General features: G+C 35.6%; 1 protein-coding gene across 5 annotated transcripts in view; it reads right to left on the bottom strand.

Moving 5' to 3' along the window:
• LOC109056800 (FERM domain-containing protein 5) overlaps positions 1-26,376 on the bottom strand; it is a 105,423-nt gene that overhangs the window by 34,295 nt on the left and 44,752 nt on the right. The window contains exon 1 of one of the 5 annotated variants that reach the window (XM_042775170.1): positions 7,445-7,520. The exons of the other annotated variants lie outside the window; for them this stretch is intronic. The gene's annotated coding sequence lies outside the window, so the exon portion shown is untranslated. Of the gene's footprint in view, positions 1-7,444; positions 7,521-26,376 lie in introns of those variants that run through there. 5 annotated transcript variants of the gene reach the window in all.

Genomic DNA, 26,376 nt, shown 5'->3' with positions numbered 1-26,376 from the left:
AGTAATATAAAATATAAGAATATAAATATGTGTGTGTATTTATATATACATAATAATATACCCTGTACACATACATATATTATGTAAACAAAACTTTTATTTTGGATGTGATTAATCGTGATTAATCATTTGACAGCCCTAATATATATATATATATATATATATATATATATATATATATATATATATATATATATATATATATATACATACACATATTACTGTAGAGTGTGGACAGTATTCACATAGCTCAGGGTGAGTTACTTGTCAGCAGTCAGACAAAGGCCCAAAGGATTATGGGAGCGTGCTAACCCCTGTCACTTCTAAGCAGGTCCCCATCTGAAGGCCTATAATCCACTATGGCATGCCTGCTTACTAGACTAAGGCTAAAAACAGACAAAGACAATCAAGCCTGAAACACATGTACAAGCTTCTTTCGAATTGAATGCATAACACTATGGCGACTATGATTGAGCATTACTCATCAACTGTTATGAGAGATTTATGTTCCCCTTTTCACTTACACTGCCTCCCAATTTAGCCACTATGAGGCTTTGAAATAATTTCACTTCCCCAGCTTGCAAATAACAGAGCACACTCAAATGCACACTATCCCAGCCAGTGTTTTTACATGCTGGAGAGAGCCGAACACAAATATTTGTGGAGCCCATTCATCATCTTACTGAGATGACTGGACAACTCTCATTGTTCATCAGGGTGAATGTGTAAGCAGCCACTTAGCCAGAGATAACACAAAGTTAAAGAAATCATTCATCCTGGTTAATGAGAAGACTGAGATAACAGTGGTCTCTGTCAATGAAACATCACACCTTTACCCCTACAAGGAACAGATGATCAAGGCAGTTTCATGTTTGCTATGAATGTAGACCGCATAACAATTAAAAGTATTAAATTAAAGCATTTTAATTTCATTTTTAATCAAAGCATTCCTGTTCATTTCAAAGGCAGTTGTTCAGCTGGTGTTTAAAAACTGCTATTTTGCTCATGGTTACACAGTTTGGCAAGCCACATAAGAGACTTCTTCCAAAAACATTCAAAATATGCTCAGGGATAATTAAAATTAACAAATCTTGTACCTTTTATTGGAAAAAGTATACAACATTTTATCAAACATTTCGAGTTCAGTAATATATATTATAATATCAGCATATGAGAATCAAATTGGACTACAGGGACTCATGGATCACCCATTTAACAGTTCATCTATTGCCAAAATAATCACTGCAATATTGCGTACAACTTCCTGTTTCCGATGAGAACCTTCTTGAATGATATTCACTAATATGAGGTTTTTCAACTGGAAAAGTTTTTTTCAGGATCCTTCGATGAACAGAAAAGAATACCATTTATTTGAAATGAAAAATCTTTTATAACATTATAAATGTCTTAACAGTCACTTTCGATCAATTAAATGCATCTGTGCTTAAAAAACATCTTACTGATGACAAACTTTTGAATGTTAGTTTGTGTGTGTGTGTGTGTGTGTGTGTGTGTGTGTGTGTGTGTGTGTGTGTGTGTGTGTGTTTAAGCTACTACAAGATCTTTCCTTAATCAGTGTCTCTTCATAAATCTTTTTTCTCTCCCCAACGTCCACTGGCTGTTTCCTGTTAACAATTTGTTATTTCAGGATCTGTGTTACTGTGAGACAGAGAAAATAAATCTTAATAAAGGGGGTTAGGAAGATTTTGCTGATTAAACTTGATGTTGTTTCTCAGCTCTGCTGCAAATGATTAAGCAAATCTTAAATCAATGGGATAATATACAGTACAGATGATCATATTTTCCTTCTCACTGGTTAGCACTCCAGTTTACAGATTGACTCCAGATCGACTTCTGAGTCTTTGAAGAATAAAATGTTGTTTTATAGCATGGTGGCATGCTATAAAAGCTGCTAAAAAGATTGTATGCTTATGTGTATGAATCACTGAGGAAAGCCGGGGTTGGCTGCAGGCCATAGGTTTTTGTTTGGAGTTTCATTAGTAGATTGGCGGCAGTGGGTAATGTAGCAGACTGAACTATAATTCCCAGTTTCACAGCCATGAGCAACAACCAGAAAGAATAACAGATAAATTAATGAACTTAGAGAAAAGTATAGTTAAGAGTTTAAAAGCCATGAGCAACAACCAGAAAGAATAACAGATAAATTAATGAACTTAGAGAAAAGAAAAGAAAAGAAAAGAAAAGAAAAGAAAAGAAAAGAAAAATAATTTTTTGCTGCTGGTTAAATTTAAATTACAATGGCTGAACATTTTGTTTCTACTTAATTTAAACATTTCCAATACTTAAATTAGTAAAACTAAAGTTTACATAACTTACTTTACCTAATTTCTTTTTAGTGTGTTGGTTGTTAAATTTAGGTATTTTTTACTCAAAACAAGGGATAATATCTACCCAAACAAACTGAGTGCTAATTGATTCCACAGGTTAATTTTTACAGTAAAGAAAGAAAAAAGCTTAAATTTTGTCAAAGTTAGCCACTTAATAAAAGGTACAGAGCATGAAAAGTCATTATTTGTTGATAAATACAGAGTTAAGCAGTCAGCACATTTATCAGGCAGTTAGCTTTAGATGTATTGATCTCAAGGTCTCCAGGGCACTAGCTTAGCATAACAATAGCAAATCAAAGCTTCAGATTAGCCATTTCAAGCTAAATATATTACCAGTGATTCATTCCCTCTTTCTCTCTGTAATTCTGTTGAGCAAGGTTGAGGGTTCCTTGTTTACAATTTAAGCATTCGGCTCCAGCCCTTTAAGGCACTGGGTCAGGGTCTAAAACCTCAGTCAGTGGATAACTAATACTCATAAAATACTTCCATAAGAACTGCTCTGTGTTCCCCCAAAAAACATATTTTTATTTTCCAATATAAAAGACATTTTGTGCAATGCAAATGTTATATTGATATTATAAAAGATTCTCGACGGAATCATAGATGGCAATAAAGAGCCTTTATTTTTTAAAGAATGTGTTTGCGTGTGTACTGTGGCCCCAAAGATGTTTGGACCCTTAAAAATACTACATTTTACAAAAGTTTCATTGCATTAAATAAAATAGCAAGCCAACTGGCATTTTAAAGGAAACATAGCACAAGCTCAATTTATGCATACAATTCTGAAAAATGAGTTACAGCTCGGTTTTAAATCATATTAAAAGAAAAAGAAGCTATAGCTTACATTGATGACTCTTTTACAATGCCACAATTTATGAAAGTGCAGTGGTATTACTAAAAAACAGATAAAGTACTGTAAAGCATTTTTAAAATATAAAATGAATACAGTGAACCACACTGGAGTGTTATAACTTAGTAAAAGCAGGTACAGAAACCATGAGAACTAAAACATCTCAATCTCACAGTGCCAATAAGACAATCCACTAAAAACAATAAACACTCCTGCAACACTATAATGTAATATGTGCTTCTGAGTAGAGATGCGGCTTTCATTAGAGCTCAGAAAGAGCAGGGCAGCTGAGAGAAAAAGCCACAACCCCAGTGAGATCTCGATTTGCTGATACGCAACTATCCAGTTCCTCAAGTGCACTGATCCTGTGATAGACAGCCAGACAGCCATCTGCATACACCGAGAGTCCACAAGGCCCCGAGCACTGCACCATTCAGGGCTAATCAGACCACAGACCACTTCCTCACAGCTCCTTATGAAACTAGACACAAACATAAGCAAAACAGAGCAGTCTAATTCACTTGAAACTGAGAATGTTTTAAAATTTTCTTTGTGTAGCTGAATGTCTTGTCAGACACTGACAACTATTCCAGCTTCCCATGAAGTTGTAATACTGAGTCACTAAACTGAACTGACAGAGGATTCTCATTTCACAAAGTGCTTTGCTCAGTGCTACAACTCCCAAAAGCAGCAGGGAGGATTCCCACTATGTCATGGTGTGAAAGAAAGCAGCTAAGACTAAGCATATCCAAACTGGGCCATCAAAACACAGTGGGGTGGGTGGGAGAGGCAGGGAGGGGAAAGAGGACGAATTTGCCCAAGAAGAAAACACAAGAGAGATCCTGAGATGCAGACATAACAACAGAGCGGGAACCAGGACTTGATACATCAAAAAGATCCTCTAAACACATAGTAACATGTTATATCATATGCTTCAGAGAGTGATTAACAATTCAACTACTATGTCACGTTTAATAACATGATATAATCACACCATAAATAACTTAATTGATGTGTCTGATTCATAATGCATGACATTAGATGCAATTACAAAAACAAGTAATATCTCCAAACCTAAGCAAATATATCCTATCAAAGAAATTTTGAAAATATTCATTAAAATATTGCTAATTTAAAATATTTAAATGGTTAAGTTTTCGGTTTTAATATTATAAAAAGTTTATTCCTGTGGTGGCCAGACTGAATTTTCAGCAGGTATTACTCCAGTCTTCAATATGAAATGATCCTTCAGAAATCATTCAAATATGCTGATTTGGTGCTCAGAAAACATTTCTTATTACTACCAATTGTGAAACAGTTTTGCTGCTTAATATTTTTGTGGAAACCAGGTTTTTTGATAAACAGAAAGTTCAAAAGAATTGAAATTTCAAAAGAACACTTCACAATATTACGGTTTTTCTGATCAAATAAATGCAGCCTTGGTGAATGCAACCTTCTTTTAAAAATTTGTAATCGTAAAAATGGTCCATAAATATGAAAAGCAATTTTTATTGCCAAAACTCAATTGTCCTGGCCTCTACAACAGGTCAAAGAACATTTTCTCTTTGCTCAATCTTGTGAGCAAAGAGAAGAGATTTCTTCAAAAGTATTTCTTCTTTTAACAGAAAAATATTGTGGTAGACATGTTCAGTGAAATGGCATGAAGGTCTATGTAAGCCTGCTTTCCATGACTCTGTGAATCATTTATGGACTAGATTGTGGATCCCTGGGGCTTCCATTAAAGCTCTGACATGCTGCACGGTAGTACTCCTCTTACGCCTGCCTGCGCAGAGAGTCAGTCTCAGGGGCCAAATAGCTCTTTGCATTTTTATGGCTGAATTCACTAGTGGTAAGTGATCTCCCCTAGGGCTGGGAAACAATGGCAGGGGTAAATTACAGCATCACTGTGGTATTTTACACCCCTTCATGAATCATCCTGAATAAGGTTGAGGTATCACTTAGGTTGTGTCAGTGTCAAGTTCTCGGTTTGCTGCTGTCCTGAAGCAATGCTCTGGATGCTTCTGTGGAAAGAAGTCGCTTACTAACCTTTTCTGGGTAAAGCTATATCTAATTTTAAAACTTTGTTACCATAGCAACATAAAAGTTGTCAAGGACAGCTGTACAGATTAAATAATGCACAAGTTTTAACAGAAGAAATAAATCTTATTTTATAGAATCAAAAGCTTTTCTGCACCGAAACCCTTCAAAACTTCTCCCCATTTACTTCCATTGTGCTTCTCTGTAACCTATATTTTTGGCCTTTTTTAGTTATAATTTTTTTAAGAAAACTACAATGCCCTGTACATGGCTACAGTTTAACTAAACTGAGATGACCACAAAGATGTGACCACAATTTAACTCAAGTTGTGGTCACCGTTGTTTAGCAAAGTTTGCATGCAAATCCAATCATTTCACTAGGAATCTGTGAGATTTCCCCATGCATATTTCACAGCAGGTTCAGTTAAGGTAACAAATGTGGCAATGATTTAACTGAAATGAGGGAAAGAATTAGTCAAATGTGGTCACAAATTAATAAGTCATTGGAAATTCTTTAGAATTTTTCTTTAGAAAACCAGGGACAAGTCAAAATTATTTTATGGTAATCAGCATTATACAAAATTTGTTCAATATCATAACTTACTGTATATTAAACCTAGATTATTTCTTTAAAATGTTAAGGATTTTAACACCACAACTCAAATAATTAATAATTAGATCAATTAATAATTAATATTAATGCATTGCATGTGGCTGTATTTGGCCTTGGTGAGGAGAAGATAATCAAACTTACTACAGCGAATTTCAAAGAAGGACACTTGAAGCCTTGCAGATTCATACAACACTTTAAAAATCAATAAGAGGTTATCACCCTCAGTTTAAGGCCCCAGAACGAAAACCCAAAGCCATGTCAGCAACAACAGCCTTCAACCACAGGCAGTCAATATCCTCCATAACATCTTTCAAAGAAACACCACACGACATGTCTAGGTGACACCTAGCATCACTCCACAGGGACATACTAAAGGTAACAGGCTATTTCTGTCTGTTCCCTCCCACTGACCTGACTGCTCATTAACATAGAGGAGAGCACCAGGGCTGAGGGGCTCCTGCTGAGTGGGAGTGACTTCAGTCAGAGTGCAGAGAAATCACAAAATCCTGCCCACCCACTTCAAAAACGCCACAGATGGACATAGAGCCCACAGCACGTTTCTGTTGCTGCTAGCATAACCAGTAATCCTACCGCACGATGGAGACACTACACAAAACCTTTGTTCGACATTCATATTTCACCCCCATTTATACATTTATGGTTGACTTCTTTTGGTTACCCTGCTTATACGTCTTCATTGTTTGGTTTCTCTTATGTCAAACCTCAGCCTGTATATGTCAGTGTTTAGAAAGTTAATATTATGTTTACACAAATCATGCCACATGTATAACACTAGTGCAAATATGCAAAGACTAAAACTAATTTTATCAGGGCAGTTTACATTTCATTTCTTATAGGACAGTCCTCCTATTTCAGTTTCTAGTCCAAGTCAAACGGAACTCTTATAGCTGCTTTACATTCATCCGAACTTGTTGAGATTAACTCTACCAGTCATTTGACAATATGTACTCTTTTTCAATTCTAGGCTATAGTATTTTGCTCAAGAGTGCCAAGTAAATGAGGATGTTTCAGTGGGTGTTTTAAAGTTTTGGGGGAAGGAGAGCTCCTTATTGTGTGTTTGTAAGGATATGAAGTGTAGATGGATACTAGATAGAACGCATTTCCTGCATTTCCTCACGGGATGAGTCAAGTACTGAAGTGAGTCAACGATCAAAATTGTGTTTCTACATAAGGCATTGTTTATTGCAGGGATTTTCAAACTTTTTGATGTTAAAGGTCCTCAAATATAATAATACCCTTGCCAGGCCCCCATTCCGAAAATATAAAACAGTTTTGTTAAATTGTTTTGTTGTTGTGTTGTTTTTAGTATTAGTATTTAGTATTAAGTGAAATAAAGTTGAAATAAAATGCAAATATTATTTTAAAAACTTAAATTAAAATTTTTATTATTGCCTCTATTATTACTTTTTATTAAAAAACACTACTAAAATGACAAAAGCACATGATAAATTAAAACTTACACTGAAGAGAAAAAAAAAACAGATCTGAAAAACTTAAACTGAAAACATAAAAATATTAGTGTCACACTGCCCTAGGGTGAGGAGCGTGGAACGAGGAGACAAAGCATAAATTGACAACAGTTCTTTTAATCCATAAATCCAAGGGGGAACATGGGGCAGACAGGAACACAGGAGACTCAGGGGTAGACGTACAATCTCGGACAAAGACAGACAGCACAGACTGGGGCTAATAAACACAGGCCAATCAGGGGAACACAGGTGCATGGAATGACTAATTAACAGGGACACGGTACACATGGGGAGGGAAACACACAAAAAACATGGAACAGAGTCTGACAATTAGTGAATTCTAAATATTAATAAAGACTGTAATAGTCTATAGATAATACTATAATAACACTGATATAAAAGGCAACTATATTCATGTATAAAGACCCCATATAAAATAACTATAATAATTATTATAAATATGTGAAAAATATAAGCTGGAAAATATATACAAATATTTTATTTAAAATGTAAAAAAAATTCTAACATTTTTGTAAAGTAGTAAATTCAAGTTAATAGTTTGTTGTTTTCAAGACAACATGGCTGTTGATTAGAAACAAATAACTGTAATTCATGACATTCAGTCAAATTAATACATTTTAATTTTATTTATAATTTTCTCTTCTTTGCAGACCCCTATCATTCTCTTAGGACCTCCGTTTGAAAACCCCTTTGTTTATTGCGTAAGATGGTTGTACTGCTGTTTGAGTATAAATGATTACAACAGTGATGTGGCATTGATGCATTTCCATTTTTTTGTAACTTACTGCATACGAATGAATGAAGGGCTTGTGGAATATTGAAATTCTGCACATAATAGCTGGCTCTGGCATAGCAGGAACAAGGGTATTAAAATAGCCATGCCTGCTCAAATGCTCTTAATTATGCAGAAGGTAGAGTGGGCCTCCTGCTTGAGCCACAGGGGGCAACAGAGACTGGTGACACGATTTCTCATCCATCACATAGTGACAGCTCCCATTAGGACTGCCCACACTGCATTGATCTAACACACACACTGAGAGGCATGCAAAGCTCAACAGCCAGACTGTTTGACCAAAACGAACTATAGTGAAGTAGCTTCATCTGCTGTCATCCTGGAAACTTGTGAATGGACTTTAAAGATCTTAACCACTCTAAAATAAAAGCGAGAAACTGCCACAGTGACCTCACAGAGGATGGCTAAATAACTGACAGAGAGGTTTTTCTGCTTGCTTTCCTCTTTGGAAAGCAATGTGCCTTTGTACTGCAATTTTGCTGCATTTCTAAATAATAAAAACTATGCATTTACTGTAAGATGTTCCATGAGGAAAAACCCAGTGGAAGGCCATGGAATACCATCATGTGCATTACCTCATCTTTAATGCAATTGACAGAATGAAATGTAAAATCAGCAATGAAATATCAGAATAAAAAGTCCAACAAAAAAAATATTGTACACACCAAAAATGGCAACTTTTGGTATTTTTCATGTCTATCATGCTTAGCTGAAGCTTTTCGTCAGATACTGCCGTCATCACTTTTCTCTCGTGTGCTAGGCGTTGGTTCAGGGCAGCTCTATTTTGGAGGAGGTGGCCACATGTTAAGACTGCATTAAGTAACTCTGAATGACAGGGGAGAGTCAGGGCTCCCTGAGAACACAATCCAGGAAGGACCCAAGGGCATGTCTATCAGAGAAAACCAAACTCTAGCTGATGGCATCATCGACCGGCCTTACTTACCAGTGCAGCACTATGTGCAAACACACTAGAAGTAATATGCAGTCGCTTCTCTGTTTCTCTTCCTCTCTTCTATATATGCACTCTCTCACACATGCATCTTTTAGAAACAGCAGTGAAGTTTGATCAAAGCTTCCTGATATTCTCTACAACGGGGTTTGTCAAATGGGAAACTGCAGGGGTTTGTGAATTAATGAAAAGCTAATAATGAACTAAATCGAATGTAACTAAACAATTTGGGACTGCACAATTAATCAAAATAAAAATTAACTAATGATATACCTTATCAAATCATGATTATCAAATCAAAGGCTGTGATTCAATTTGAAAAGTACTGTATATTGTCTGCTCCCCTACACGTTGAAGAGCAGCACTGTGTGCATTTACACGTGTAAATTATCACTCAGTTCTTCTACTTTACGCAGTGTACACTTTATTTAAATTCACAGTTGCATCACAACTGGCAACATTTTTGTGGGCAAAAGTTTACAGATTTCACAAATATTTCGCCAAAAAAGCTCAAGGGTTTAAATGTATGAAAGTGAAGAATACTTTGTATTTGTATTTGTATTGTAACTTCTTGTATTAGCTGGCTCTTATAAAGACTGAACCCAAGTGTGAACAACTTTAAAAGTAACTATTTCCATTAGCAGTGAAGTCTGTGTTCCTTGTGTCAGTAAACAGGAATTTTTAAAACTGTAAAATTCCTGCATGAAAACTTAAGACTGTTTCAGCAACATTTGGATCTCTTTAAAAGCTGATCTAAACAAATCCATAGCTAGCCGTCAGAATGCAGAAATCCCTCCTTGATCTCCTTCATTAATCTGTTGTCAAAAGGAAAAAAGATGCAGACACACACTATAAATTTTTAATGCTATGTTTCAGCCAAACATCAGTGCTGTTGGCTAGGAAAGCAGTACTGACTAATCAATAAGCATCACTACAATTTTTCAAAACTCTTTTTGCAATCCTAAGCATTAAAATTCAATGAGTAACTCAATGTTCATCATTTGTGCAACAGACATGATTGATATCTCAATCATAATTACACTTAAAATCTTTACCTGCTTAATGATACAATAGTTTAAAATTATATAGACCTGCAAAAAGGTGTCATAGAGCCATATCATAAAGACTTAAAGGTGCTGTGTGTCATTATTCATGTATTTATTTATTTTTATTTTTTTGACTGTACTAAAGCATAAAAATTCCATAATATGTTTGCAGATATTTAGGAAATATGCTTGTTCACAAACTTGTTTCTCCAAAAAAACAAAGCTACAGCCAGTTATTATACTTTTTTAAATGTGCGTTCTGTGTTGGAATGTCTATTTTTGTTTTGGTCTTTGTGATTCCGCTACCTCTACCAATATATGCAATAGTATTTTGACACCCCAGGTTTGCAGCTGGTAAATGCAGCGTATTGGAGTATTGTAAACCTGTGAGTATTTAAGTGGTTGACGCCAGTAAACTAACTGGGTCAGAGACCACAGATTCCACCTAACCTAAAAAGCCTCAGCGAGGCATATTAAAATGCGGATAAATTAACTCATCAGCTTACAGTGTAATTTGGCTTGTCACCTTTCATTGTCAACTGACCCTTCGCTGGGAGCTTGACTGACAGGTGATCTGACCAATCATAATGCCAAATCTGCCATTTTGTCTAACAAACAAACCAGACAGTAAAGTAGATTAACATCAGTGGACTTGAACTTTTCAATGGACTTGAAATTTTGTGTATTGACATCTTTCCATGGTTGAAACAAGATACCTTCTGATGTTCATTCTTGTTTATTTTTCTACTATAAAGAGGAAGAGGTGATCAGTTCATGTGCTGCTTGAACTGAGGTGCTACAGCAATCTGTCATGACACATTAAAGAGCCACAAAATGGTATTTATTGTTTGAATTAAAAAAAAAACCTGACACATTGTTTCATACCAAAAGTAACCTGCTCTGTCTTGTCTATCGGCGCATTGTCAGTAACCTCTTTGCTCCATGATGTATTTTTCATTGCGTGAGAACATGTGTGGTGTGAGAGCAGCATTGCTTGTCAGACGTAGCAACTGTAACTAAGAGGGACGGGTCTTGTGCATGTTCCTTTTGTGGCAGCCTGTGTGAGTGTCGAATCCAACGAGGAGGCGGCGGGAGAAACAACTCAGTCCAATATTTTAAGTTTGAACTGCAGTACCCATTTCAACCACTAGCTGTCAATATTACATACTGCACCTTTATGGTGAGCTCTTTTGACTTTTTGAGCAGTAGGTAACCACCTAGCAACCATAATGAGTGCAATATTTTAAACCAAGAATACTACAGCACAAAGTTTTGCACTATGCACATTTTCCTGAAAAGATATAAAAATCTGGTTTTGGATGTTGTCTTGTTAGCCTGTGGTAATGACTACGCTAACTCAATCGTTGTGCATGCTAAGTCTATTATCTTTTCCTCTGAATTTTCTCTCCATAATAAAACACACTAAACATGGAACAGATTTAAGCAAATTCTGTGGAAATACAACCTCATAACTACAATCAGATTAAAAGCTGCTGCAGAAAACAAAAGAAAAACACTGGCAAAGAAATGACCGGTTATAAGCATACAATCAACTGGTCATTACTGTAAAAAAGAAACTCTGATAGAGTGATCAGGACTCAGACACAAAGAAGTCTTTCATCCCTCAAAGTGGGTTTTTTTGCAGTGATGACAAGCTGACTATAAATTACCCCATTAATCTACAAGGCTAGTTAATAAATAAGTAGAATTAAATCATTTTAAATTATTTTATTGTGTGAGATCAAAAAGTTCTTAGGAGGGAAATGAAGCAAACAACAGATATACAGTTTAGTGGTCATTATACAAAAAATATTGGACTACTATATGCCTGTGTTTGATCAATCAGAATCAACCAGAGAGTACTTTTAATAATGTGATGTTCCAATTAAATTAGATTGACACTTTAAGATAAAAATGCACTCTTTATTTTCTGAGAGAGTGACCTTCAACATACAGTATGTGGTGATTTTGCTTCACAGCTGAAAAGAAAACCATTAGCACACTGAGTGGCTATTTTCTCTTTGAGGGAAAAACTCTTCTTCGCTGTGTTTGAAATCTCTCTTCTATTTCTGGATACGACTGCTCAGGTTTATTGAAAGAGACTTGCCTTTCACCATCTGTTACATTTGCAGCTTGTTTTTAGAAGTTCCACCACAACTGACAGTTTTAACAGACTGAATCAAGAGTATAAACTTGGTTACTGCAATGTGAAAGAAGCCAATAACAATCCACAGGATGCAGCAAATACATGTGGCAAAGCAGGTCTCTGCACAAAGCACATGTGAAAGTGAAACAGAAAAGGCAGGGTGTGACAGGGCGTGTATGGAGGTTATCACGTTATCTGCTCCTTATGAGTGCCAATTATGCAAATAGGCAATTAGGCACAGTGGGTGTCTGTGCATATATTACAAATAAAAGGCCACAGTCAAAGGGCCGAAGAAGAGGGTCTCTCTCCAGTGAGTGGGCAGCAGCTGAACTGGGTGGGGTGGGGGACGGTGGGCTAATGACTGTGTCCTGCTTTAGCTAGTGTTTACATAAGCCCAGGTGGTTTCACCAGACCACAGCTGGCGAGTGCAACCTCACTTACATTAGCCTCTTAGTAATATTTTAACATATTTGAATTTAAAATAACTATTTCCTATTATAATATATTTTAAAAAGTAATTTAGCAGCCATTATTTCAGGCTTCAGTGCTACATGATAATTTAGAAATATTCCAATATGCTGATTTTGTCTCTAGAAACATTTCTCATTATTATCGATGTTGAAAACAATTGTGCTTTGATATTTTTTTGTGTAAACAGTGATACAGGACTCTTTGATTAAAGGGATAGTTGAAAATTGAAATGAAAATTATGTCATCATTTACGCACCTCAAGTTGTTCCAAAACTATATGAATTAATTTTTTTTATTATTATAAATATGATTACTCATTTACATCAATTGAATGTGTCCAAGCTGAATAAAAAATATCAGTGACCCAAAAGTTTACAATTAAATAGAAATAGAAAAAATTAAATAAATGTTTGTATATAGTCTGAGACCAAGAATAGCAAAATAAATCCTCTGAGTAACATTTTTGACAAATGTAAATTTTTTTAATAAAATTTAAATAATAAAATTTCCCAATCACCAAAAATCAAATAACAATACAAATAATAAGCAAGAAAAATCATGAAATATTTCTGACATTTGTATTAATTTGTGCATTTTAAACTTTTAAACCAAATCCATACTGCAAAAACTGAAGCATTTTCTCTATAGTGACTCTGCAAGAGATAAAATAATATCATCATCTAATATTACAATAAATGTTCATCCCTGAGGGTCAGTGAGGATGATCTTTTCTCTGAGTCATCGCTCACACTGATGCATCTGCAGTAAGCAGACACCCCACATTATGCAAAGCTACAGTGTGCTCTATTGTGTGGCCCGCATTCTGTTCTGAGGCATTTGCTATACTTTTCATTGAGGGAAAAAAGTACTTACAATGCCATGGCATAGCAAAGACCCAAACAAATGGTAGACAAAATGGTAACAAAAATTGCAGAGTGAGTGGGACAAAGACCTACATTTCCCTCAAAGACACCAGCTGCCCACCACCTCTCTATGGGGACAGATTCTTCTTGCATGAACTGTGAACTGTTACCAGCACTGCTATGAGTCAGCTGGACTGGTTAATACATTCAAGCAGCAAACATACTATACATTTCTAGTATAACTAGTATATTTCATAGTATTTTCATCATCATTATCAGTATAAGCCATCATTTAGATTTTCCATGAAGTCATTCTGGTGTGCCTGTAATTGTCTTGGTAATGTCATGAGTAAAAACCCTCAATAAATAACATATTTCAAATATCTTGAATCTATATCTGAGTCCTCTTTTATGTGTTTTCAGCAATCCGATCTCTATCAGTATCACTTGACCATAAAAATCAGTTGAACTTGCAGGATTCTGACCAGATCTAACAAATGTACAAACACATAAACAAAAGAACAAATGAAAACAGATCACCGAAACAATTGGAGATAATCAGGGACAGATTTTTAATGCATTTGGCTAAGGTGTAAAAGGTAATATACAAGTAACAAGAAATGTAAGTAGTATTTTCCATTTTGTTACTTTCATAGATAACTGTGATTATACCTTATAGATTTATTACTATATCTTCTATCACTATCTGTATACATGTAAATGCCAGGTGTAAAGGAAGCCTCACAACACGAATGATGCAACATGCAATACAACATACAACTCCATTACCTACATTAAACATGAAGAGCAGCAATATTATGCAGCATGTTGTAACTTGTCAGGTGTAAAGGAAGCCTCACATTTTCAATTATTTATAACACAGATGCTTCATTAGCCACTGATACCCACACAACTAATTTAAGAAACCATTCCGAATAGACAGCCCTGAGGGGGAGGACCACCCCACCCCCCACCGTGCACACTTGATTGTAAATGTATTACTTTATTTAGATTTAATAATATTTCTATTTTTATGTATTCATCATTTCATTTATTATATTTATTAATATTTATTAATACTTTATTTATATGTATTCATAATTAAATTTGTTTGTTTGTTTGTTTGACTGTTTACTTATTTAAGGTGTTCATGCATTTGATGTGAGATAAGTATTGTGAGATAAGAACAATATTCCTAGTATATTAGGGAGACATTGATACACAATAGACCAATTACAGTGCACAACAAAGAATAGCTACCTCTCCGTGAATACTTAAAACAAACATTTCATTCAAAACGGCCCACGCACAAGACACGCAGCATGCACACTGCTGTTTGCTTTGCTGCCAGTGGTGTTAAGAGAGAGCCGGCTTGACAAGCAGTGAAAGACAAGCCTTCAAGGCTTTGAATCAAACTGACTGCACTCAGCACTGCAAGCAAATGAGCACTGCATGAAAACAGGCTGCCAGGCTGTCACTGACTGAGTGTGACAAGTGACAATACTTTCCTAAAAAATCTGAATGCATGCAATATGTTAGGTTGTGCATTTCTTTGATCCGGTTGGTTAATTGCTGAAACAAACTAACTGACAAGATGATAATTTGGAAAATATATTCAAAACCTGCAGATAGCAGCCGTGACCTGTATACTAAGAAAGATTTTGCATGCTGTAGGAATGACTCAGATGATGATGTAGGTATTTTTGCACAGAAGTTGGTTTCTTTGTGCCAACAGCACTCACAATGCCAGCTTTTATAATCTATTAACACTTGTCTGCTCCTTCCCACAATGCTTTGCCCAGAGATAGGGAGGGAAGTTATTACAGTACTGGTGGCACAAGAATCACAATTGTATTCCAAGACTCCTGAGTCATGTTCATGTAGAAAAAAACATATTGAACAAATGTATGTGAAAAAAAATTTGGGAATTTTTACTCAGTTCTTCTGTCTTTACACTTTTTTACACAGATTGCTTGCTGGAATAGTTAATGGTTGGAACTTAAAGGAATAGTTTGCCCAAAAAATGAAAATTAGCTGAAAATGTACTCTTCCTCGGGCCATCCAAGATGTAGACAAGTTTGTTTCCTCATCGGAACAGATTTGGAGAAATTTAGCATTACATCACTTGCTCATGTATTCTCTGCAGTGAATGGGTGGAAAAATTGAAAAGATGTTTTTCAACTTCAAACCATTGCTTACAGCACTATTTTATGTACAATCATTTGCTATTTTTAACTGTTTAAAATTCATTTTAAATCATTTTTTAAATAATTTTAAATTCCTTGTTTTATTTAGATTTTTTAATGATTATTTTACTTTCTTTTATGTAAAGCACTTTGAATTACCATTGTGTATGAAATGTGTATAAATAAACTTGCCTTGCAGCTAAAATATGAGTGCATAATATTATTATTATCCATAATATTGCTTGAAAAAGTCTCATCTGAATTAGGAGAAAAATATGCACAGATCAAATGCCTTAATGATGAATTTGTTTATTACAAACAAGCCACTCTTGGCCTCACAAGGTGTTAATGGTGTTGCACTGTGGAGCTTCTGTCACTAAAAAAAATCCTTGTATGTGTAAACATACCTGGCAAAAAAGCTCATTCTGATTCTGATTCTGATTCTAATTGTTGGACTGGAGTCATCTGGATTATTTGCAGATTACTGTCATGTTTTTATCAGATGTTTGAACTCTCATTCTAACGGCACCCATTCACTGCAGAGGATCCACTGGTGAGCAAGTGATGTAATGCTAAATTTCTCCAAATCAGTTCTAATGAAGAAACAAACTCATCTTGGATGGCCTGAGGGTGAGTACATTTTCAGCAAATGGTCAGTTTGGGGTGGACTACTCCTTTAATCACTTCAGCAGTTCATCAAAAAATTAAAATAAGTAACTGTTAAATGTAATCTGTGAAAAGTAATTCTCAAAGTGAATACATACTGTACTATGATGTTGTGATGCCTAAATTTACTTACTACTGTTTTAAACAAATTTAGTTTTTCATATTACTAATGGTGTCATTTTAACCAAATCATCATGCCAAAATACTCCCTATAATTTCATCTCATTTGTATGCCTTTACCACAAAGTTTCCTTGTCATAACTGTGCACTCTTTAAAATGAAATCCAGTGAACCCTCACAGACCTCATGGATTAAAGAAAATTAAAAGAGAGAGAGACAGAAAGAAACAGCAGTTTGTGTGGTCCAGCTAGTGGAGCTTGGCTTACGGCTTTTTATCCTGCGCTGAGGATGAGAGCAGCTCTAATGTCTAAACTCCTTCAGCACAGCACTCATCAGGCCTAAAGAGGATGTCATAGCAACGCTCATTTCACCTTTCCTCCATAGGCAAAGAATGAAGCAGGAGACAAAGGTGATGATCGTGATTGGTGTAAATTAGTGTAAATGTGTGAGGTTAAAGAGGCGTAATAAAATGCTTAAGGGTCATAATGAAAGCAGGTGTCTGGTCTGAAACACACACAAATACACACAAACCTTTGCCAATGATTATAGCCAGGTTTGCATTAATTAAACTAAAATCAAGACCATGCATTTGATGAGGACTTATAAAAATTGTTTTATAAAGCTTTCTGAAGAGGATTGACAGTTGTGTACCAGTGTTATTTTAGTATTATTATATACTATTAGTTTTTATTAATAATTTTAATTAGCTTTTAATTCAGTTTTAATTTTTTTATATTTCTATTAATCTTTCATTTGTTTTTATTTTAGTTAGTTGCCAAGGCAGCATTTCCAATTTTCATTCGTTTTTTTTTAATTAATTTTTTCATCATTTTTATTTTATATTTTATTTTGTTTTTATTTTGATTTTATATTTTACATTTTGTTTTATTTTATATTTGTATTTTTTTTATTTAATTTAAGTTTTGTTTCGTTTTTTGTATTGTGTACGTTACAAATTCCTAAATATTTTAAACGTAAGTTTTTTTTTTGTTGTTGTTTTTTTTTGGTGTTGAAAAATCTGTCATCGTTTACTCTCATGTTCGTCCATAAGACCCCATAAGACTTTCATTCATCTTAGAAACACGAATGAAGATATTTTTAATTCATTTTTGCACTATTTTTAATGAAAAGATTTATATACCTGTTGAAAGTCCATTCTACCAAAACCTGGGACACAAAAGCACATTATAGACATTGTAATACTAATCCAAATAAATCAAGCATCTTAATCCAAGTCTTCAGAAGAGCATCATTGCTTTATACTGTATGATAAACAGACTTATTTTAGACTTATTTTTGTTTTTTAGAGCATAGTTGATTTATAATATGTGATTAAAATACTTGTTTTATGATTATATTTTTTATTGTAAATGGTGATTTATGATTATCGGTATAAAAGAAAAAGTGAAAAAGTAAAAAAAACAAGGGGTAAAATGGGTGAAATGAGTGAGGAAAAGGAAGGCAAAGCGAGGGCACAGTTTGTGTGTGGTTAATCTAGCCAAGCATTAAATTTGTGGGCTGGCTCACATTCGCAGGGCCAGAGATATATCCATGTAAAGGGCATTCTAGCTGTATCTGTCAACACACAACCGCACAACAAACCACTTCCCAATCTAATTACATCTCAGACTTGAAGCAGCAATGGTGTCCCATCAGAGGAGAAATAAACATAAGAGTGTGATTTTCAAATGAGAAAATCTAAGACATTCCATGCAGTGACAACATCATACTGACTTATACTGTAAAGGTTGTTGGTCTTAAAGCAGTATCGCCTTTCAGGGTTGAACGTTTAAAATCAAGGTGCCCTTTTAGTGCAAAATTATTCTCTTGAGAATTCACATTTGATTTTCATGGTTGTGCGTCTGTTCTAAAGAAGGTCATTGAGAAATAATCGTATTTGTCACATGCAAAGCGATTTGGCTTTGCGACACAAAAGGGTGTTTCTGAGGCTTCATTTCCCCCTTTCTTCCAGTGTCCTCTAAAACAGTGTCCTCTTAAATGATAACTACCAAGGGACATTGTAAAGAGTCATTAAATCATAAGAGACAGGATGGCCCAGTGAAAATGCAACATGATTTGTCATCTGCTTCATAACATTAGGCCTCCCCGAATCACCAGTCTGGTCAGCTTAACATACAATGTGACTGCTGCAGAAAACAGCCAAAGAGTACACTAACAGGCCTGCCTGAGCGAACGGTCATAAAACATCAGAGAAAGCTGAGAGAGAATGCTGAAACTATACATAAACATCATTTATCAAAAACATTGACATTTCTTTTAGGTTTGAGCTTCAGGAAGGGTTGTTTCTTAAAGCTAAACTGTGCAATTTTTATGTTTAAATACTCCAACACTGCAGCTTTGTAAAAACTTTGGGTCTCATTCACTAATAACTGTGTGGATTATTTGTACCTCATTCTAATTTTGATGAATTTGGAGTATTCTAAATGAGCAAGGTTAGTCATTTGCATAAAACACACCAAAACATCTCCATATATGGGCTCAGTATGCTCAAACTTTCCTTTACAGCCTTTCGTCACTCTCAGCAAACATATGATGCTCTCTAAAAGCACACGCAGCAAGACGCTTGAGCCAATGCCAAGTGTGCCATTCTCAAAACCAGTTCAAACGCACAAAAAAAAAACTTTTATATAGACCTCTCATTCGGTAGCTGTAGCTACACACAAGTATTTGCATTTTTATGAAGAGGAACATCCCAGCTCAAGCTATAATGCTCAAGTTTACTCTATTGTTATAATGAAATATACTGAATAAAGATGAAATATCTATGTATAAAATTGAATCTAAATCCATTTATAAGGCCACCCAGAGTATGGGATTTTTGCATATAATGGTTTCAGTTGTTCCTACCTTTTTAAGTACATTTAGAATACATTTTTGCACTTAAGTTATTGGTGCATCATGCTTCATTAGTGAAAATATTTGTATACAAATTTTACACACATTTATGTGTATGCGTGGTTAGTGAATGAGAGCCACTATCCGAAAGCAGCAATATTGGCTGAGTGGTGCCAGTTTAGAGGGGAGGGACTATTTGTTTGTCCAACCAATGACAGACTGGCGGAATGTCCATGAATTCTGATTTAAATCTTATATTTCTGCAATTCCGACATTTGTAGAACATGACATATCCGTGCAAAAAAAGTAAATTAATGCAATGACTTTGATGTGGACTGCATGAAAAAAAAATGCATTAAAGGGGTCATATGACATTGCTAAAAAGAACATTATTTTGTGTATTTGGTGTAATGCAATGTGTTTATGCTGTTTCAGGTTCAAAAAACATTATTGTACATTATACAATACATTATTCAGGTTCAAAAAAACATACTGTACATTATAGTTTCTCCTCTATGCCCCATTCTTAAAAGCAAGGTGTGAGCTATCCAGTGCATTTTGATTGGCCGAATACCTCAAGTGTGTGACAGAAATGTTACGCCCCTTACTATACTGTGATGCCTGTGATGCCGGTGCGATGAGACAAAAACAATAAAACCCATTACAAACGAGGCATTTGTTGCATCCAGGGGGGACATAATTACTGATTATAATGACTTATACTGTCTTTTTACACATTGTGTTACATATACTGCACCTTGTAAACATAAAAACAACAACAAACAAGCCTGCTGTTCTGCTGATAAATTGTTTTTTTAGTCGTTGGTGGATTTTTTTTTATTATAAAAACATTCTGGAACAGTGTTGTAACAGTGTTGTAAATACAACTTAACCACTGTTTTGTAGTTGTGTCCTCTTTCGGAAGGTCAAACAAAGTAGTTTTGCTTTCACAACGAAACACACAGCATCTCCACAACATGGTGGTGGCAACAATACTGCAGCAAGAATAAACGTTACGCCTTCTTTCTTTACGTGAAAATTTCGGCAGTGTTATGCAAGAGAGGAGAGCGTGGATGAGTCTTTACTTTTATAAAGAATATCTCTTTGGGTTTGAGACTTTAGTCTTTGCAACTTTAAGGATCTATGCAATTATCTCGGGCTTGCTCAGACAGCTCAGAAAGCTGTTCACTCACTGCAACTTAAGTCTCACCAGTTTCTGAATGTTTTTGTTGTTGTTGTTGTTGTTGTTGTTTTTAATTTAAATTTAATCTGAATCTTAAGTCTCAGAGGTTTCTGTATGTTTTTGTTGTTGTTGTTGTTGTTGTTAATCCAACATTACATATAAAAAGTGTTCCCGTCGCTTCATATAACCCAGATTGCATGTCTGATGGCAGATGGAGTATTCTGACATCAACTTTCATACCTTTTATGGACCTTGACACTGTTATTTACTTGGCAGTCTATGGGACAGTCACAGGCCTCCCGGTTTTCATCCAAAATATCTTAAATTGTGGATTTAAGATATTGTAAATTTGGAATGACATGGGGGTAAAGTGATTAATGACAAAATTTTCATTTTGGGGTCAAGTATCCTTTTAACTCCTCGTCTGCACGCGCTCTCTTTGAAATAGGAATTGTTGCCACATTTATTGTTAACATCTTTCATTTATCACGGTCTCGTTTCTATTTGGCCAGTTTGGAGAAAGCCTCATCAAACTTGACCACCCAGGCGTTTGCGATCACAGGAACTTGAAGACACTTGTACAAATGCAGATGGGTGACTGACATGAATAGAGATGGCTCCAGATCGGCGATGTATTATTTGGTTTCCCAACAGTGTCCAACGCCCAACACAAATTTGCTGAATGCATAAACTGTATTTTCCTGCGCTCAAACCTGCCAATCTAAAGGAAACACTGTGTATGGCGTTTGAGGTACCATAGACTTAAAGTCTAAATAAAACAATTTGCAACTATTACTGTTATTACACTTGTAAACAAAAGAAGTGTGCGTAGAGTGCATGACGTCACGTGCACTACCGCCAGTGGCAGTAGACAACCGCGGTGGTGACGCGGTTGTAACGGCGACCGTCACAGCCCTAGTGGATAATACGCAAAATTCTGTAATCTTCCCTGATTAATGGGTCCCTTGATGAAATGTGGCTGTGGAAAAACACATTAAGTAAAAAGACAGAGCTGCAAATATTCTTCACTGGCAAAGATCCTCTACACTGGTCTAGTCTGTAACCAAATCACTGAGGTAATTTGACTGTGCAGTAAAATCGAGTGACAGACTATTTGAGAGATTTGCTGTTGGACTTTTGAGCTGCACTAACATCTCTCTCACTGTGGGAATAATAATAATTATTATTATTAGAGAGATGAGAATAGTTTATAAGATATATATGGTTGCTGTTATTGTATATTTTCCTCTACATATATATTCTAGATCATATAGTTTCTGACCCCATAGATGTATAACAGCAAAAAAAAAATGGCTAAAAGCATATTTTGAGTGGCTAGTTTGCAGTCTCAATGGAATCTCACAAGCTAAGAGCAGTTGAAACAGTAGTAGAGGTTATGGATGAATGCTTCCACTGTCAATTAAGCTTCCAGTCCACAATGAATCATTTTCAAAACTTGCCATTCTGGTCTACAAGGGGATGAAACTGCACCTGAATACTATATACTCGCATGGCTTTTTTACTTTTTTGTTGTTTCATGTCAAGAAAATCTTTTGTTTTGTTTTTCTTTTGAACCAATGAATGGGTACATTTAAAAAAAAGTGTAAAGAAAAAGATACTCTAATATTAAAAGAAATTACAAATTCAAATCCAGATTATTTGACCTTTTAAAAAGCCATTTACAAATGGCTGTGGAACTTTCCTTCATTTGAAATTCAGAAATGAATGCTATATTTGAATATTCGGGCTCTACATTTAATTAACTGCCAAAAAGAAAATTCTGGTCAGGTGAGGAACAAACACCTCTTACACAGGCAGTAGCACTTCAAAATCCATAATGTCTGCATATCATATGCTAATTTAATGCTGCAAAACATTATGTGTTGTCCTTGTATATGTACCTGTGCATTGTATAAGAGTGTTAGATGTGAGTTTTTATTATTTTCATTTTTTTCTATTTTTGTTTATTTGACTTTATATATATTATTATGTTTTATGGTTTAATTCTTTTTGCTCCAACTGGCCAAGCATAAAAGAGTGTGCAATGAAAGTATTTCTACTTTCTACTTTGGCTATTTTAATTTCTATTTTACTTAATATAACTTAATATAAAATTAATTTTCATGCTTTAATTCCCATTGCTCCAACTGGCCAAGCATAAAACACATAATGGAACAGGATACGTCTGATAAATATCTGCATGGACTGAAGAGCTGCTGGTGTGATTCTTTTTTCCTTGCTCTTATACTTTAAGGAATGAACAGTCTCTGAAAACTGCTGCATAATTGGCCAGTCTGTAATCCAAAACCGTATCTGGTATAAAACCTAATAACTTATTAAACCTCTTAAAATAGAACCAAAATGGCCAGTAAAAATAGGTCTTTGTTAAGGTCTTTTTTTCTGAAAATTAATCTCTGAGCTTTTTAATTCATTTCTGGAACAATCTGACTAAGTCTCCTCAGGAGAGCAGAGATGATGAATCCGATGCCCGTGAGGAAGAAATTTCCCAGCATTGAGGTGGTTTGTTTATAAGGCAAGGACACAAGCAATGAAAGACTAGAGAATAATCTGGACGAGTACAAGTAGTTTAACTTTGTGTTCCTAATCAGAGTGGCCATGATGACCCATACAATCCCCAAAAAGCGCCATCAATGGGCACGAGCCTAAGAACATATTTTCTTTTAGATCAGGTGGATGGCTGGATGTGTGCCTCATTTAGCTGGGGAACAGATGTTACAGACCATGTAGACCCTTTCATATCAAAGGTGTTCCTTGATGGCAGTGGCCTCTTTTAGAAGGATAATGCACCATGCCACACTTGTGCACCAGGACTTGTGGAGTCCATGCCTCAATGCATCAGAGCTGTTTTGGCAGCACAAGGACCTACACAATATTAGGCAGGTGGCTTTAATGTTGTGGCTGATCAGTGTGCATATATATGGATGCTACTGTCTGCAGTGGTAAGGATTTAGTAAAAACCAGTGGGAAGTAATGTGAGGGCATGAGCAGGTGGAGAAATACACACCAAGTGCTGACTGACCATGCTCAGCTTGATCACATCCTGATCTATCAATTCTTACTGAATAATATTCTCACATATCCTCAGCCTTTCAGTCCTTTCCACCAATGATCCCTTACAAACCATTTATCAAAACAGTTGAAGCACTATTTATCATCCAAGCACAAAACCAACCTTTAAAGACAACAGGAAGTCAAAATTTACCCTCTTCTCTTTCCTAATAAATGTGAATAAAGAAAAAATCTGTTTTTATAAGACTTCATTATATATATAAACTTTTCCCGCTCATGTATCCTCGGGGGTGAGAGAAACTTCCCCCAATATTATTGTAGCTTACAGTCTAATGAATAAAACCATGTCTCACAATATATTTCAATTAAATAGATCTCATGTTGTCCTTAAAGCAAATCTTTGCTTTGACTGAAAGAATCCCATGTTCAGCACTCAAGCTAAGCATATAAGCTACTCGAGCACTACAACATCTTACATCCCGCTTACATAATGCATTTATTTATCACTGTAGTGTAGCCTCTGAACCTTTATCCTTTATTTATAGTTCAAAATATGTGAAACCAGCACTTCCACTCATCCCTTTATTCTGAGAAATTGATTTCTTTATATATATGAAGAACTGAACAGATTCCGTCTCATATTAAGTCATGCATTTGATGAAAAAAAACAACCCTTTATAAAATAAATGACAATGATAGAATATGAAATAATTCCTGGAACACCTATCGGCAAGGAGATACAAATCAGTAATGATTAATAATAATAATAATCATTTACATGAACCATGTCCCAAACTACAGCTGTTCATTCATCCTCTAAATAGGCAACACGGAATAAGATTTGAAGTGAATGAGATGAGATGAGGATTCATCCTAGAGACTATTAGCAGTGATTTAAGAGTGGTTTGAAAGCTTTGTGGAAGGAGAGTGTATTTATAAAGTTTCGCCGTAATTGATCGGCTCATATTTGCATGGATGCACTTTAACAATCACTTCCCTTCCCTTCCACTACTTATGATTGATCAGTATGCTCTTAGACCCGTCTCTTCGATTAAAAAAACACAGAGTATCGAATTAAAGAGGAAATCAATAAACAGTTACAGCTCAAGGCATTAAAAGCAGCATAATTCAGTTTCAACCCAGGTTTGTTAGCAAAACCTCTTTATACATATGGACGCTCTCATAAGCATTCAGCGCACTAGCTTAAGCATTCCTCTGTGTCCTTTGTGTCTGACAGTGCAACACCTTCCTTGAACACAAAAATACTCTTTCAATTAGTTTATTTATCTTCGGGAGCACCTCAAACAATAGTCCTTATTAAATCTAAAATTGAGTCACAGAGTGACATCTCTTCGATCTTTCTCTGCGGAGGAAGAGGACAGGGCGAAATAAATTGAGTGATGAGATTTTCAAGGTGCCACCACAGCAACAAATATTAAGGAAGGAGCTCAGAATGTTATGCAATAAACAGACACAACCCAAAATACTTATGATACACAACCAACCAATCTTTCTCACTTGATGTATTTACAATTGCTTATTAATCTAGGTATGCAACCTGTCATGTTTTTAATTTAATATTTAATGAAATGTATGAGGAATGTATGAGGACCTATAACACCCATAGTTTATAATTCACTCAATTTATGATGGATAAAATCCATGTAGTTTGACTGAATATCCCGTTTTACTCAAAATCCTGTCATACAGTGCAAATAATTAATTTGTTTCTCAGTATTTTTTGTCTTTTTTTCCAGTACAAGTATATAAATATTCTTAAATCAAGATAAAGCCAATCTCTCCCGTGAACTGCCAAAATACAGACAGCATGTTACATGTCCCACCAGAAACATATATTGGATCACTGTTACACCACAATAAAGAATGCATATCACTCTGTTCCACGAACAGCTTTGGGGCCCTCTGATCACTGCCTGGTTCATCTTATACCGACCTACAAGCAGAAACTTAAATCTGCTAAACCTGTAGTAAAGTCTGTGAAGAGATGGAACTATGAAACAGAGCATGATTTACAAGCTTGTTTTGACCTCACTGATTGGAGTGTTTTTGAAGCTGCTACCACCGATCTGGATGAACTCACAGAGACTGTGACATCCTATATTAGTTTTTGTGAGGATATATGCATTCCTACCAGGACATATTTAACATTCAACAATTATAAGCCATGGTTTACAGCAAAACTCAGACATCTTCGTCAGGCCAAAGAGGATGCCTACAGAAATGTGGACAGAGTCTTGTACAATCAGGCCAGGAACACACTGAACAAAGAGATTAGAGTGGCTAAAAGGACCTACGCTAAAAAGTTGGAAGACCAGTTTACTTCCAACGACTCAACTTCAGTGTGGAAAGGGCTGAGAGCCATCACAAACTACAAGACACCATCCCCCTGCACTGAGGCAAATCAACAACTTGCTAATGACCTGAATTAGTTTTATTGTAGATTTGAAACCCCCCACACCCATTCTAACCATCTCCCTACACAACTGTTAACGCCTCCTGCAATCCCCCTCTTCCCCCCTCCTGCACTTCAAATCAGTGAGGATGATGTGCGCCAGGTCTTCAGGAAGAACAAAAGAAGAAAAGCACCAGGCCCAGATGGCGTTACACCAGCCTGTCTGAAAACCTGTGCTGACCAGCTGGCCCCCATCTTTTCACAGATCTCTGGAGTTGTGTGAAGTGCCTTCCTG

The sequence above is a fragment of the Cyprinus carpio genome, chromosome A18 (genome assembly GCF_018340385.1).
Source record: "Cyprinus carpio isolate SPL01 chromosome A18, ASM1834038v1, whole genome shotgun sequence".
Taxonomy (NCBI): Eukaryota; Metazoa; Chordata; class Actinopteri; order Cypriniformes; family Cyprinidae; genus Cyprinus; species Cyprinus carpio.
Note: the sequence above shows the minus strand (reverse complement) of the source record. Positions and strands in the feature narration are given on the sequence as shown.